The sequence below is a fragment of the Papio anubis genome, chromosome 10 (assembly GCF_008728515.1).
Source record: "Papio anubis isolate 15944 chromosome 10, Panubis1.0, whole genome shotgun sequence".
NCBI classification, from domain to species: Eukaryota; Metazoa; Chordata; class Mammalia; order Primates; family Cercopithecidae; genus Papio; species Papio anubis.
Genome location: NC_044985.1, coordinates 77,771,761 through 77,787,071, shown reverse-complemented (window position 1 = coordinate 77,787,071; position 15,311 = coordinate 77,771,761). Strand labels below are relative to the sequence as shown.

General features: G+C 35.2%; 1 pseudogene; it reads left to right on the top strand.

Moving 5' to 3' along the window:
* Nucleotides 1–4,380: 4,380 nt before the first annotated feature.
* LOC110740919 lies at nucleotides 4,381–9,416 on the top strand (annotated as a pseudogene).
* The last annotated feature ends 5,895 nt before the right edge of the window (nucleotides 9,417–15,311 follow it).

Genomic DNA, 15,311 nt, shown 5'->3' with positions numbered 1-15,311 from the left:
TGTTATTCATGTTCTTTTAAAAAGATTTTGTTTTTTAAAAGTCTAAGCTGATAAATTGGTCAACATAAATTGAATTTATATTCACTTGGTTAAAAAAACAAAAATACCAGTGCTAACTTTCTATGACTAAGTAGAGGTGTTTTGTGGCTTTTTTGTTAGTGTTTGTGTATTTCTAGTCATGTATACATTTGACGATTGGACTTAAAAATAAATTCACAAGGACTGTATGATGGAAAAATAAGTTTATGAATTAAGCTACTTTTATTTAACATTATGCCTTTTCAATGTTTTTTTCAAGGGCTATAGAATAAGTTTAGGGTTTTACCTTAGGGAGTATTGGGAAAGTAGAATTCATCATTACTCACTTACTTCGGTTACTGGATTTCAATGGATACACTTATAGAACATCTATTTTATAATTAGTAAAAACTGTTTCAAGTTGTTCTGGGGTATTTCATGTAGTCAACATAAAAAAGTAGAAAATTGAAACAACTACTTAGGTAAGTAAAGCATGCCTCTTGACTCTCTTCTGAAATGACAACAGAATTTCCAATAATATTGAAATGTTTCATTTTTCTAGTATCAATTAGAGTGACTTGCATCCAGTTTATTCACATAGAAATGTCCATTTTCTTTACGTTTTAGACATATGTAATTACATATTTTCTTATTTTTTAAGTTTATAATTTGTAACTTTGTAATTTAAGTTGGATTATGACCATTAATGTAGCTAAATACCGTCCCTAGAAATATATTACAAACATATATTTACCCAATATAGGTTTCTTTTAAAAATTCTAAATAAATGTATCTACATTTCTCTCCAAATTTAAAGTGCCACAGGACATGGAAACAGGAAACAACAAAAAATCTAAGGCAAAAATATCCAGTCAGTAGTCAAATAGTGTTACATTTCAAAAATCTACCAATTGCTTTTGGATACTGCATCTTTCATCTAATGATGAATGTGGTTATTCTTAAGCCAATTCAATTAAATCCAAATATAAAAGCTAAAAATTAAATTCACTGCGTAAAACTGCTTTGAGACTCTAAGGACTTGATCTTTGGCATGACATCTGGTTTTCAACTGTTTAAATTGCTTATATTTTTCTTTGTTCATATTTAACGTGAATAATAATACTGACCCACTTCAAACTAAAATTCTGAGGAATAGTTCACAAACTCAAAACTTTTGAGATTTTATTAGACTTTCTAATAGATGTTTAGATCATTTTAATAAACTCATATGTCTTTCATTATTGTTAAATATTTTATCATCCTATGTTCTGAATGTTTTGATAGACACCATATTAAAACCATAATAAATGTGTAGTAAAATTATAACTGTAAATTTCAAAACAAAATGCTACTTCAATGTCATGTTTATCAAAGAGTGTAATAAACTTTCAATTATTTAGCTCTATCATGCTAGGAAATCATAATCTAGTGTCAACAACTACATTTACAAGATTTATTTTATCATCAGAAATATAAAATAATATGGTAATTTATTACCATTTCATATATGAAGAAATCAAACTTCTTTAAAGCAATACATTAGAAGATACATTAGACATCTTCTAATTCTATCCTACATAGTAACATCTAATAGTTGGTCACTGTGGAAATTTGCAATATTTAAAAAATGTTTACTGTCTTTCCTGTGGGAAAGACATCCTCTCATCTTCAGCTTTGTCCTTTCTCACGCACATTGATCTCAAGCTTTGCCAGTGAATTGCTTTGGCCAGTGAATTCTGATTGGGAATACCATGTGCCAGTTCAAAACAAGAGCTTCCAGAGTTTTTTTTCTTGCTTTTTTTTTTTTTTTTTTTTTTTGTATTGGAAAAGCAATGCCCCAGAAGGAGGTTTCTCCATTCGCCAGGTCAAAGAATAAAAATAACATGAAACAGAATGGCAGTTCATCCATGATGGGTATATTGTTCAATCAGCATGCTACTCAAGGGACTGCTAGGTGAGGTACAGGGAGGGGAACACACATTTTCTGTTGTAAGCAACAGAGATGTGTAGTGACTCTTTGTTACTACAACATGAGTTAGTCTAAGATGATATATAATCATAAAGATTCTGATTGGATGCTTTCAACAGTTGTTTGGGGGAACTCTTACCTCATGAGAAATATCATGATAGTTTAAATAACTCTAAAGGATATTCTACTTTGCTAACTGATATTCTCCACTTTCTAATTTTCATACCTTTAGCCAACTTCCTTATTTGAAAGTTTTAAACAATAATATCATCTATATGACTATACTTTAAATATGTGATTACATCTTATTCAAGGTTTAACATGAATCATATTGTTTACAGATATGCCAGATTTTGCTAATTCTCATAGTGAGAATCAAAATTATCTATATAACTCATTAGCTATATTAAGAGGCTAGTACATTGTTTTTATTAAAAAAAAAACTTTACTCTTTCAGGAGACTCTTAACCAAGAAGATTAAAAGTTGCAAATAAAACTTTGTTGTTAATTCTAGTAACTTCATGAGACTTAACTACTCTTTCACATAAACCATTAAAGTGACCGTTTACCTTAACAGATGCTTTAATTTCTCTCACCTCAAAATTCTCACCTTATTCTGCCATCAGTCCTAAATTATTAAATAATTATTATCACCTAATTCTGATCAATCCCCCTACATTTGAACCACCTTAAATCAGACTTCAAAATCTCAGTAAATATCCCAACATTGCCCTTTCTTCTCTGGGATGCTCCCTACACAGAATTACAGAACGATAACCTATTCATCAACAGATTGTTTGGGTGATGTCTTGGGAGCCCAGCGTTTGGCAATAAGATAGATAAAATACTTTCAAAAATGTCTCTCTAGCTGTTTGGGCCTCTGCATTTTGCTCACTCTGTCCCTCTACTATTAAGAGACAAGCAGAGGAGTTTAAAAATATTTTAATATTATAGTTAAACTGTGACTTAATGCCTTGAAATGTTATTCCAATTTTAATCCACAAGTAGTACATAAAAGAGAAAATAAAATCACATGTAAGTTATTACTATCAAGTTCTTTCTTTGCCAATGTTGAAAACATTAACTTAGCCTCTTTTATTCTTGATAATATGTTAGGAGACTCTGGAGAGGAGCAAATGAACAAAGTCAGATTACCAGAGAAGAAAGGAATAAAGAGCAAAAGAAATATAAACAAACTAAAAAGTTAAAAAAAAGGTTATATATTTTAAATATCAGACAGTGGAAAATGAGGCTAAATGGGGGTATTAGGTGTGCAAAATTTACCTCCACTAAAATACCAATGTTTGGAAGACGGTTATTAGGATCAAAAGTTTTTTTATGACTTATTTCGTCTTCTTTCTGCACCCTCATCCATCCACTAGTTAACAAAGAGTAAAACAATGTTGGGTCATCCAGTTATTTAATATAATAATTTAATAATGGCTATGTTCTCAAACATTCTCTCATTGGGATCAAAATCCTTAATTATTTGGATAGTTTTCCCTTCACCTGCTAAGTTAGTCTTATCTTGGTACTTTGCTGTTGACCCTTTCTGATTCTCTTTATCAAGAGCTGCGATCCCTATGCTACAAAAGAATCATAGGCAGTTCAGCAAGTTAAACTTCACAGCCTTCCTTTGCCTGATCATGCTGTGCTATAAAATTGCTGTTACCAAACCGCAGACTTCTCTTGGTTGTAAAGGGAGGGTTCTCTTTTCAGGTCCTAAATGGACAGCAGGGCCAATGACTCTTCTTTTCGCCCCCAAAAGTTATTTTATTTATCTAACGCATCATTCTCTTTTCCAAAAAGTGAGAAATCAGGACTCACATAGAATACTTATCTCTCTTCCTTTCCCCCCAATACCTTCAAGCTGGGAAATCAACTGACTTTGCTTCCACTCCTTTATTGTTTTTGCTTTGCAGAAACAGGTGAATCTTGATGCCTCTCCTGCCACAGGAAACCTGAATTACTGGAGTCCTCTAAAGTACATTTATTGATATGGTAAAGGAGAATAAAGAATTTGGGAAATCCATTCTTAAGACAATAGCCAGACATTCAAAGCTATTGTTTCATGTATAATCTGATTTGAATGTCAAAAAATATATATTGCTTATGTATTTCTTTCTGCATTCCATCTGTAACACATTTTAATATTCCTTTAAGTAGAGAAAGTAGGGTAAGCCAGGGCAATGGCCAGTACTCAGGAAATCGAAATGGTAAGACATTATAATTTTAATATCAGTCACTTCCGTTAAAAGCTTATTTAAAAGCTCACCATATCTACCATTGAAAAATTATTCTTTTTGCTTAATTTACTATCACACTTAATACATTTCTTAGTTTTTAAAATTAAAAATAATAGATATTTTAAAAGAGTAATACAAGCTTCATAATGAAATGCAATTCTTCTCTCTTTTAACCTAACAAAATCCAGAAACAATTTTCTAAGAAGTAAATACTATTTTCTGTTTTTAAATAATTAAGGTAAATGCATGAATTATAAGTTCACTTGGGTGTGTTTTGATTAAGGAACACACCCCTTAAGCCCACTCCTCAGAGAACATTTTCATCAACCTTAGAAAATTTCCTTATGTTCCTGTAGGGTCAATTTTCCACACTCCAGAGGCAAACAGTGCTCTGATTTCTATCATGCCATGTTACTTCTGCCTCTTTTCTTAAAATTTATGAATGATTACCTAAACTACGAACCAGTACCATTTATATCTGATTCCTTTCACTTACATAATGCTTTTGAGTTTAATTGAGATTGGCAAATGTGTTAGCATTTCATTACTTTGTAATGCTGTAGATTGCTGTAAATACCATCCACTCTTCCGGACCATGGGTTTGGCGTCCTTGGATTTAACCAACCAAGAGTAAAAAATATTTGGGAAAAAAAATGTGTCTCTACTGAACATGTACAGATTATTTTTCTTGTCATTATTCGCTAAACAAAGCAATATAACAAGTGTTTACATAACATTTACATTGTTTTAGATATCATAAGTAATCTAGAGATGACTTTCAATCTATGGGGACAGAGTCAAGAATGGGAGATGAGTGGAGGTCTGAGCATCACAGCGGCCCCCTCTTTTCTCTCCCCACCTTTACCGGTCTGCTCAGCTCACAGAATACCTTTCCACCATGACCCCCTCAGCAAGTTCCTGCTGAAACAAAGCATCAAGCAGATGTACATGTCCCTGCCTCAGGGTGAGAAAGTTCAGGCCATGTGTATCTGGATCATTGTGACTGGAGAATGACTGCACTGCAAGACCCATACCCTGGACAGTGAGCCCAAGTGTGTGGAAGAGTTGCCTGAGTGGAATTTTGATAGCTCTAGTACTTTCCAGTCTGAAATCTCCAACAGTGACATGTGTCTTGTGCCTGCTGCCATGTTTTGGGACCCTTTCCACAAGGACCCTAACAAACTGGTGTTCTGTGAAGTTTTCAAGTACAATCGAAAGTCTGCAGAGACCAATTTGAGGTACATCTGTAAATGGATAATGGACATGGTGAGCAATCAGCACCTCTGGTTTGGCATAGAGCAGAAATATACCCTCATGGGGACAGATGGGCAGCCTTCGGTTGGCCTTCCAGTTGCTTTTTTGGGCCACACAGTCCATATCACTGTGCTGTGGGAGCAGACAAAGCCTATAAGAGGAATGTCTTGGAGTCTTATTACCAAGCCTGCTTGTATGCTGGAATTAAGATCACAGGGACAAATGTTGAGGTCATGCCTGTCCAGTGGGAATTCCAAATCAGATCCCATGAAGGAATCAGCATGGGAGATCATCTCCCGTTTCATCTTGCATCATGTATGTGAAGACTTTGGAGTGATAGCAGCAACCTTTCATCCAAAGCCTATTCCTGGGAACTGGAATGGTGCAGGCTGCCACACTAACTTCAGCACCAAGGCCATGTGGGAGGAGAAAGGTATGAAGTACATTGAGGAGGCCATCAAGAAAATAAGCAAGTGGCACCAGTACCACATCCGTGCCTATGATTTCAAGAGGTGCCTGGAAAATGTCTGTTTCCTAACTGGATTCCATGAAACTGATGGCAGAAGCGGCCCATCTGGAGCAGCTGCTGCCATGATGCTGGCTGCAGTTGGGGAGGCACCACCCGGGCTCTGTGCTCCATGGAGCAGGCAGGAGCCAAAAATAGTTGGGATCTCTGCCCCCTCCTGAGTTGGAGGGGTGGGAGCTCCACTCTTCCAGGTGCAGCCGTATCCTCCCAGCCATGACTGCAGACCCAGGCATCATTGTACTCTCGGGAACCTGGAAAGCCCCCTTTCCCCAAGACTCAGAAGTGCCTGCTTGTGCTACCTGGCCTCTCCTGGCTCCTGGTGCCCACTCCGATTTTGGAGCAAAGTTGATGCTGAGTCCAGGCACAGTTGCGCCCTGACTGGGTGTGTGCACACTTGGGGCAGTGCTGACATGCCAGGCTCCTGCAGCCTTGGGTCCCTCTGGACTATGGGCACCTGTGAACTCAGGAGGGAGGCCAAGAGGCATGAAGGAAGCTCCACTTGGGCCTGCAGACACCCCTGGGCACAAACAGCCTGGATGCCGTGGGTGCCTTGCATGGCAGGTTGATGGTGGTAGGAGGCAGACAGGCTTCTGGAGGGGAAGGGTTGGTTCCCTGGTGAAGCCCCGCCTTCAAGCCAGAGAAGGCCTGAAGCATGGGGGCCGGGCTGCTAGTTCTGCAGACCGGAATGAGAACTTACGGTGCTTTTTCAGCTGCCCATGGCCACCCATGGAACCAATCAGCATGCAGTTTCTCCCCTCTGAAGCCCATAAAAGCCCTAGACACAGCTAGACTCAGGCAGACAACAAGATGACCTGAGGGCAAATAGGAGCTGCTCATCCTGGGTCTCCTTTGGTTGTATCTTTTATACTTGCACGAGCAATGAATTATAGTTCCAGTAGCTCCACAATTTCATCAACATTTGGTAGTATCAGTTTTTTACTTTAGTCATCCTTGTGAGTTCGTGGTGATAGATCAACTTTGTATGACATTATAGTTTTAAAGTTGTATTTTTCTGTTTATGAATAATGCTGAAAACATTATCATATATATTGCCCATTATTACATCTTCTTCTATATAGTATTTTTATTGTTTTTTATTGTTGGATTATAGGAGTTATTTTATGTTCTGAATTGAGAGTTGTCTGATTTTATGCATACACCCCCACATACAGACACACACTCATTACTTCTGCCTCTGTTCTGAAAATTTATTAGTGAAAATCTCAACTATATACTACTTGTGTCTGATTCCTTTCACTCATACAATAACTTTGAGATGAATCCATGTTGTGTTATGTGTTAGCATTTCATTCCTGTGTGTTGCTGTAAGTACTATTGACCCTCCATATCTCCCTCTTTCTCTCTCTTTCTGTGTGTGTGTGTGTTGGGGGGTGATTATATATTCCCCGTCTGAGATTTACCTATTTGCTTTTTTATTGGAGGAGGAGCATAAGTCTTTGGAGGAGCATAAGTGATTTTTTTTACATGAAATATATCCATTTTTATTATTTCATAGGCTTTCATTAGTTTCCTATTGCTGCTATAACCAATTACCATAAATTTTGTAGCTTAAAGTAACAGTAATTTATTATTTTACTTTACTGGAAGTCAGAATAATGAAAATGTGCTTGCTGGACTGCTTTCCTTCTGGAGACTCTGTAAGAAAATCCATTGTATTTCCTTTTCCAATGTGGAAAGGTTGTCTGCATTCTGTAACTCATGTCTCTTCCTTGAATTACCCTAACCTTTCTTCCTTTGTCACATCTATTCTGAGTCTACCCCTCTTCTATCCCTCATATAAGAACCTTTTGATTATATTGGTTCCAGCCTGATAATCCGGCATAATCTTCCAATCTCAGTATTCTTAATCACATCTGCAAAGTCTTCTTTCCATGTAAAGTAACATGCTCATAGTTTCAAGGAATTAGGGCATATATGTCTTCATGGGACATTATTTTGTCTATCACATCACTTATTTAGTCTTAAGAAATATTTCCTTTTCCCAGGATTGCAATTGTAGTTTCCTGTGTTTGTGCTAGAAGTTATATGATTATAACTATTACCACTTGGTCTATTTTCCATCTCAAATTATAATGGTGTAAGGGATTGAAATTCATTTTTGATTCATAGATTTACCCACTATTTCCAGCAACATTTGTTAGAAAATGTTTCCTCGTCTTATCAAGCTGTTTTGATACTTTTATCTAAATTTTTTTATCATGTGTGCAAATCTACTTCTGATTCTCCAATTGATTACATAAATAGAAATACCTGTTCACCAATCGTGTGCCTTCTTTTGAGAGATGTCTGTTCAGATCATTTGCTCATTTTTGAATCAGATTGGTTTTGGGGAGTCGTTATTGAGTTGTTTGAGGTCCTTATGTATTCTGGTTATTTATTTCCTGTCAGATAATTTGCAAATATTTTCTCCTCTTCTGTAGGATGTTTCTTCATTCTCTTGATTGTTTCCTTTGCTTTGCAGAAGTTTGATTAGCTTAGTATAATCTCCTTTGTCTACTTTCACTTTTGTTGCCTGTGCTTTTGAGGTCTTACCACAAAAATCTTTGCTCAGACCAATCGATGTCCTGAAGTGTTTTCTTCTAGTAGTTTATTATTCTACTGATTTCTTCTAGTAGTTTCATAATTTTGGGTCTTACATTTAAGTCTTTAATCTATTCATTTGATTTTTGTGCATAGAGAAAGATAAGAGTCTAGTTTAATTTTTCTCCATAAGGATATCTAGTTTTCCCAATACCATTAAGGAGACTGTACCTTCCCAAATATATGTTATTGTTGTCTTTGTCAAAAATGAGTTGGCTGTAAATGTGCAGATCTATTTCTAAGTTCTCTATTCTGTTTCTTTGGTCTATGTATCTATTTTCATATCAGTGCCATACCATTTTGGCTACTACACCTGTAAATATACAGATCTATTTCGAAGTTCTCCACTCTGTTTCTTTGATTTATGTATCTATTTTCATGTCAGTGCCATACTGTTTTGTCTACTATACCTTTGTAGTTACAGTTGAATCTTGAAAAACACAGGGGGTTAGAAGTGCCAACTCCCACACATTTGAAAATTATTATATTTTTGACTTCCCAAAAACTTAACTAGTAATAGCCTACTATTGACCAGAAGCCTTATTAATAACATAAATAATGTATTAGCATATATGTTATATGTTGCATTTTTACAGCAAGCTAATCTAAAGAAAAGAAAATGTTATTAAGAGTCACAAGGAAGAGAAAATATAGTTACTATTCCTTAAGTTTAAGTGGATCGTCATAAAAGTATTCTTGTTGTATTCACATTGAGTAAGCAGAGAAAGAAGAAACATAGGAGCAGTTGGTCTTGCTGTCTTATAGGTGGCAGCAGCAGAAGAAAATTCAGATATAAACAGGTGGGAATTGAAAAATGAGAACACTTGGACACAGGGTGTCCAAGGGGAACATCACACACCAGGGCATGTCTTGAGGTGGGAGGAGTGGGGAGGGATAGCATTAGGAGAAATACCTAATGAAAATGATGAGTTAATGGGTGCAGCAAACCAACATGACATATGTATATATATGTAACAAACCTGCACGTTATGCACATGTACTTTAGAACTTAAAACTATAATAATAAAAATAAAAAATAAATAAATTTTAAAACAGAAAATTCAGATGTAAGTGGACCTGAACAGTTCAAACTCGTGTATTAAAGGGTCAACTGTACTTTGAAATCAGTTTGCATGATGCCCCAGCTATGTTCTTTTTGCTCTGGGTTGCTTTGGCTATTCAGGGTCTTTTGTGGCTCCATACAAATTTTAGGATTGCTTTTTTCTATTTCTGTGAAGAATGTCATTGGTATTTTGATAGAGATTTTGTCGAACCTGTAGATTGCATTAGGTTAAGAATGGACATTTTAACATTAATTATTCCAATCCATGAACATGAGATATCTTTCCATGTTTCATGTCCTCTTCACTTTCTTTCATCAGCGTTTACAGTTTTTATTGTCGAGGGCTTTTACTTCTTTGGTTACATTTATTCCAACGTCTTTTAAATTTTTTTGTAATTAACATAAATGATATTGTTCCTTTATTCCCCGTCAGATTATTCACTGATAATCTATAGAAGTAGCAGTAATATTTGTATGTTGATTTTGTATCCTGCAAGTTTAGTGACTTAGATTTTCTGTTCTGATACCTTTTTGGTCCAGGCTTTAAGTTTTTCTAAATGTAATATAATATCCACATACTGGGGCTTATCATAGGGTGAAGGGTGGGTGGAGGGAGAGGATTAGGAAAAATAACTAATGGGTACTAGGTTTAATACCTGGGTGACAAAATAATCTTTACAACAAACCTCCATGACACAAGTTTACCTATATAACAAATCTGAACATGTACCCTGAACTTAAAATAAATGTCAAACAATAAAAAAGATGTCATCTGCAAACAACATCAATTTGACTTATTTCTTTCCAATTTAAATGCCTTTAATATTTTTTTCTCTTGCCTAATTTATCTTGCTTGGGCTTTTGATACAACGTTAAATAACAGTAGTGAAAATGGGCATCCTTGTCTTCTTCTAGGTTGTAAAGGAAAGACTATGTTTTTCTCTATTTAGTATGGTACTGGCTGAGGGTTTGCCTTATATGGACTTGTTATGAGGTATGTTCCTTTTACACCTAGTTTGTTGAGAGTTTTTCTCCTGAAGAGATGTTGAATTTTATAGAATGCTGTTTGAGCATGTACTGATATGGTCATATGGTTTTTGTCTTTCATTTTGTTAATGTGATGTATCGTGTTTATTTATTTGCTTATATCGAATCATCCTTGCCTCCCCGGGATAAATCATACTTGACTGTCATGTATTGTCTTCTTGATGTGCTGTTGAATTTGGTTTGCTATTATTTTCCTTTTTGAAGATTTCTGCATTATTTTCACCAAAATAAATTCACCAACTATTGGCCTGGAGTTTTCTTTTTTAATTATATTGTTGTCTGGTTTTTGTATAATGATAATGCTGGCCTTATTAATAAGTTTAGAAGTTTTCCTTTCCTTTCTTTTTTTTTTTTGAAGTTGTTGTAGTAGAACTGTTATTAGTTCTTCTTAAATTTCAGCAGTGAAGCTGAAAGCTCCCAGGCTTTTCACTGGTGAGAGACTTATTACTGCTTTCATCTCATTTCCTGTTATCAGGCCTGTTTAGACTTTTTCTTTCTTCTTGGTTCAGTCTTGGTAGGCTGTGTGTGTTCAGCAATTTATTCCTTTCTTCTGGGTTTTCCTATTTGTTGATGTATAGTTGCTCATAGTATTCTCCACTGATTATTTGTATTTCTGTAGTACTCCATGTAATGTCTCCTTTTTCATCTGTGATGTTATTTATTTGGGCCTTCTCTCTTTTTTCTTAGACTATCTAAAGGTTTGTCAATTTTTATCTATCTTTTCAAAAAACTAACTTTTGATTTTGTTGATCTTTTGTTATGTTTTAGTCTCTACCTTCTATATTTCTGGTCTGATCTTTATTATTTCTTTACTCCTACTAATTTGGGTTTCTTTTTTTTGGATTTCTAGTTTTTTGAGGTGCATTGTTGGGTAGTCTATTTGAAGTCTTTCTACTTTTTTGATGTAAGTGTTTATTGCTATAATCTTTCCTGTTAGCATTGCTTTGGGGTATGTGGTATGTTCATTTTTACATGTTTTGAAAACTTTTCAAATTTCCCTCTTAATTTCTTCATTGACCCATTGATTGTTCAGGAGCACCTTGTTTAATTTCCATGTATTTTCATAGTTTACAAAGTTGATCTCATTACTGAATTGTACTTTTATTTCATTGTGGTAATAAAAGATATTTAATATAATTTGATTTTTTGAAATTTGTTGAAACTTGTTTTGTAGACTAACATATATTCCATCTTGGAGAATGTTCCATATGCTGATGAGAAGAATCTATATTCTATAGCAATTAAATAAAGAATTTTGTAACTGTCAGTTAGATCCATTGGGTCTAGAGTGCAGTTAAACTCCAACATTTATTTGTTGATTTTCTGTCTGATGATTTGCCCATTAATGACAGTGGAGTGTTTAGGTCCTCTACTATTATTGTATTGCATTCTATCTCTCCCTTCACATCTTTTAATATTTGCTTTATATATGTGTGTATGTATGTATACATATTTATAACAATTGTTATGTCTTCTTGCTGAATTGACCCCTTTATCACTATACAACAACAGGTTTTTTTCCTCTTTTTACAGATTTGACTTGAAGTTTGTTTTATTTTGTTGTTGTTGTTGTTGTTGTTTTGGTTGTTTGGGTTTTTTTGAGATGGAACCTCACTCTGTCATGCAGGCTGGAATGCAGTGGTGCGATCTCGGCTCACTGCAACCTCCACCTCCCAGGTTCAAATGATTCTCCTGCCTCAGCCTCCCGAGTAGTTATGACTACAAGCATGTGCCACCACGCCCAGTTAATTTTTGTTGTTGTTATTGTTGTATTTTTAGTAGAGATAGGGTTTCACGGTGTTAGCCAGGATGGCCTTGATCTCCTGACCTCATGATCTGCCTGCCTTGGCCTCCCAAAGTGCTGGGATTTGAGGCATGAGCCACTGAACCCGGCCTGAAGTCTGTTTTATCTGATATATGTATTGCTCATTTTGATCTTTTTTGGTTTCTATTTGCATGGAACATCTTTTTCCAGCCTATTTTTAGTCTATGTATATCTTTATAGGAGAAGTGTTTCTTGTAGCAAACTCTGAATGGATGAAAAACAAGAAAAGACCCATATACTTGGGGTCTTGGTTTTAATCCATTAAGACATAATTTCTTCTTTTGGAGAACTTAGTCTACTTATTTTTCATTTCATTACATGTCTTCCTTTGTGGTTAAGTAATTTTCTCTACTAGTATGTTTTAAATCTTATTTTTATTTTTAGTGTATCTATTTTAACTTTTTTGCTTTCTGGTTACCATGAGGCTTAGAAAAAAATCTTAATATTGTAGCAAGTTTTTTTAAACTTATGACAATTTAACTTTGATCATGAAAATAAAAGAAACAACAAACAGAAAAGTAAAAAACTCTATGCTTTAACTTTTTCTGCTCCTAATTTTGACATTTTGCTGTCCCAATTCATACCTTTTTGTACATCCTATCTCATAACAAATTGCTGTCATTATGATTTTTGTTAGTTTTTTATTATCCATATTAAATATATAAGTGGTTTGTATACCATAAATATACTATTAAAGTATTCTAAATTTGTCTGTACTTACTTTTACTAGTGAATTTCATACATTCAGATATTTTCTTGTTGCAAACTAGCATCCTTTTGTGTCACAGTAAATAACTCTTTTTTGTATTACTTGTAAAAAAAAGTCTAGTGTTGGTTTGTTTGGAAAGTATCTCTACATCATGTTTGAAGAATAGCTTTGCTGAGCACAATATTCTAGGGTAGCAATTTTTTTTTCTTCTTCAGCACTTTAAATTTGTTATCTCTTCTCCCTCATGGCTTGTGTAGTTTTCATGAAGTCTGTTGCCAAATGAATTGAATCTCCTTTATATTTTATTTACTTCCTTTCTCTTGCTGCTTTTAGGATCTTTTGCTTGTTCTTAACCTTTGAGAGTTTGGTTATTTTATGCCTTTGAGACGTCTTACTTTAAATGAATTTCTTTGATGATCTTTAACCTTCTGTACCTGGATATTTAGATACTTTTCTGTATTTGGAATGCTTTCTGTTATTATTTGCTTGAATAACCTTTTAATCCTTGATTTTTTTCAACTCTCTCTTGAAAGTCAATAGCATGTATTTGCTTTTCGAGGCTATACTCTATATCTTGTGAGCATTCTTTGTTCATTTTCATTCTTTTCCTTTTTTCTTCCACAAGTTTATATTTTTAAGTAATCAGTGTTCAAACTCACAGATTCTTTTCTTCTGCTGTTGAGAGCCATCCTGCCAATGCACTTTTCAGTTTGGCTATTGCATTTCTCAACTCCAGGATTTGTGTTTGATTACTTTTATTTTTTAATCTTTTGGTTAAATTTTTCTGAGAAATTTCTAGATTGATTTATTGTGTTATCTTGCAATTTGCTGAGTTTTCTCAAAAGGCTATTTTGAATTATTTTTCTGACCCGTTTCATCAGGGTCACTCACTGGCTTGTGTTTTGTCCATTTGGGGAGGTGATACTTCCCTGTTTTTTCTTCTTGTTGCTAGATGACATCCTTAGTGCAGAGTTAACACAACCCTAAATTAAGTTTGGAATGTTGTTGTCCCAGATGGGATGGGGAAATCCCAAAGGAAATGTTCCAGTTGTGTGGAAAGGCTGGCCAGGGCTTTGTGCCCAGAGGACCCATGAAGCACGCTTCCTATAGTGTGCTACAGAACAGTCACTCTGATTTGGCATTTCCTTTACTTGAGATGAAAAGCAGCTCACCAAGTTTTACACACTGGCTGATTCTAGCCTCCCTTCCACTGCCCTCAGAAGTTTTCACCTACATACACTACAAACACTTGACTTTCCCATGTGGTAAGTCAGAGATGGTTTTCCTGTGAAGGAACCCAAGATGATGGGAAACCTGACTTTCCACCTTGATCTTTCTTTTTCCAGTGTAGAAATCATAAGTCTGGGGGAACTTTCCTCCACTGGACCTGGCAGACTTGGGGAGGGTTGTTCTGATTAGAGAGGTCCACTTCTCTTACCTTTTGCTGGTGTTTTCTCACTTCTTTGTGGCCCCTCAGATTTTCTCAGTGTCAAATTTTAATTCTGGGATATTTCTGGTTATAATCTTGATACTGTTTTGGTTTTCTGTTAGGGAGACTGATGCCAGATTGTTTCTACTCCATCATTTTGGTGACATCATAAGCACACTTTTAATATGATTTTATGTTGCAGGATCTTGTCTAGAATACCATATTGCATTTAGTTGTCATGTCTCCTTCAGCTCGTTTTTGCTGGAACAGTTCATCAGACTTCTCTTGTTTATAATGATGTTGACAGTTTTGAGATATACTCAACAGACATTTTGTAAAATCACCCTAATTGGAATGTACCAATGTTTTTCTCCTGTTTTGGACAGAGTATGAATTTTGAGAAGGAATACCACATAGGTTAGATACCCTTTTCATCCTGTAATTTCAAGAGTACATACCACCAACATAATCAGCAGTGTGGATGTTGAAATGTTGACCGTGATTGTCTGGCTAAGGTAGTCTAGCCATATTTCTCAACTGAAAAGTTACCTATTTGCTCCGCTTTACACATTTCACACTTTAGAAAGAAGACATTCTGTGCAGCTCATACTGAAGTTGTGAGGG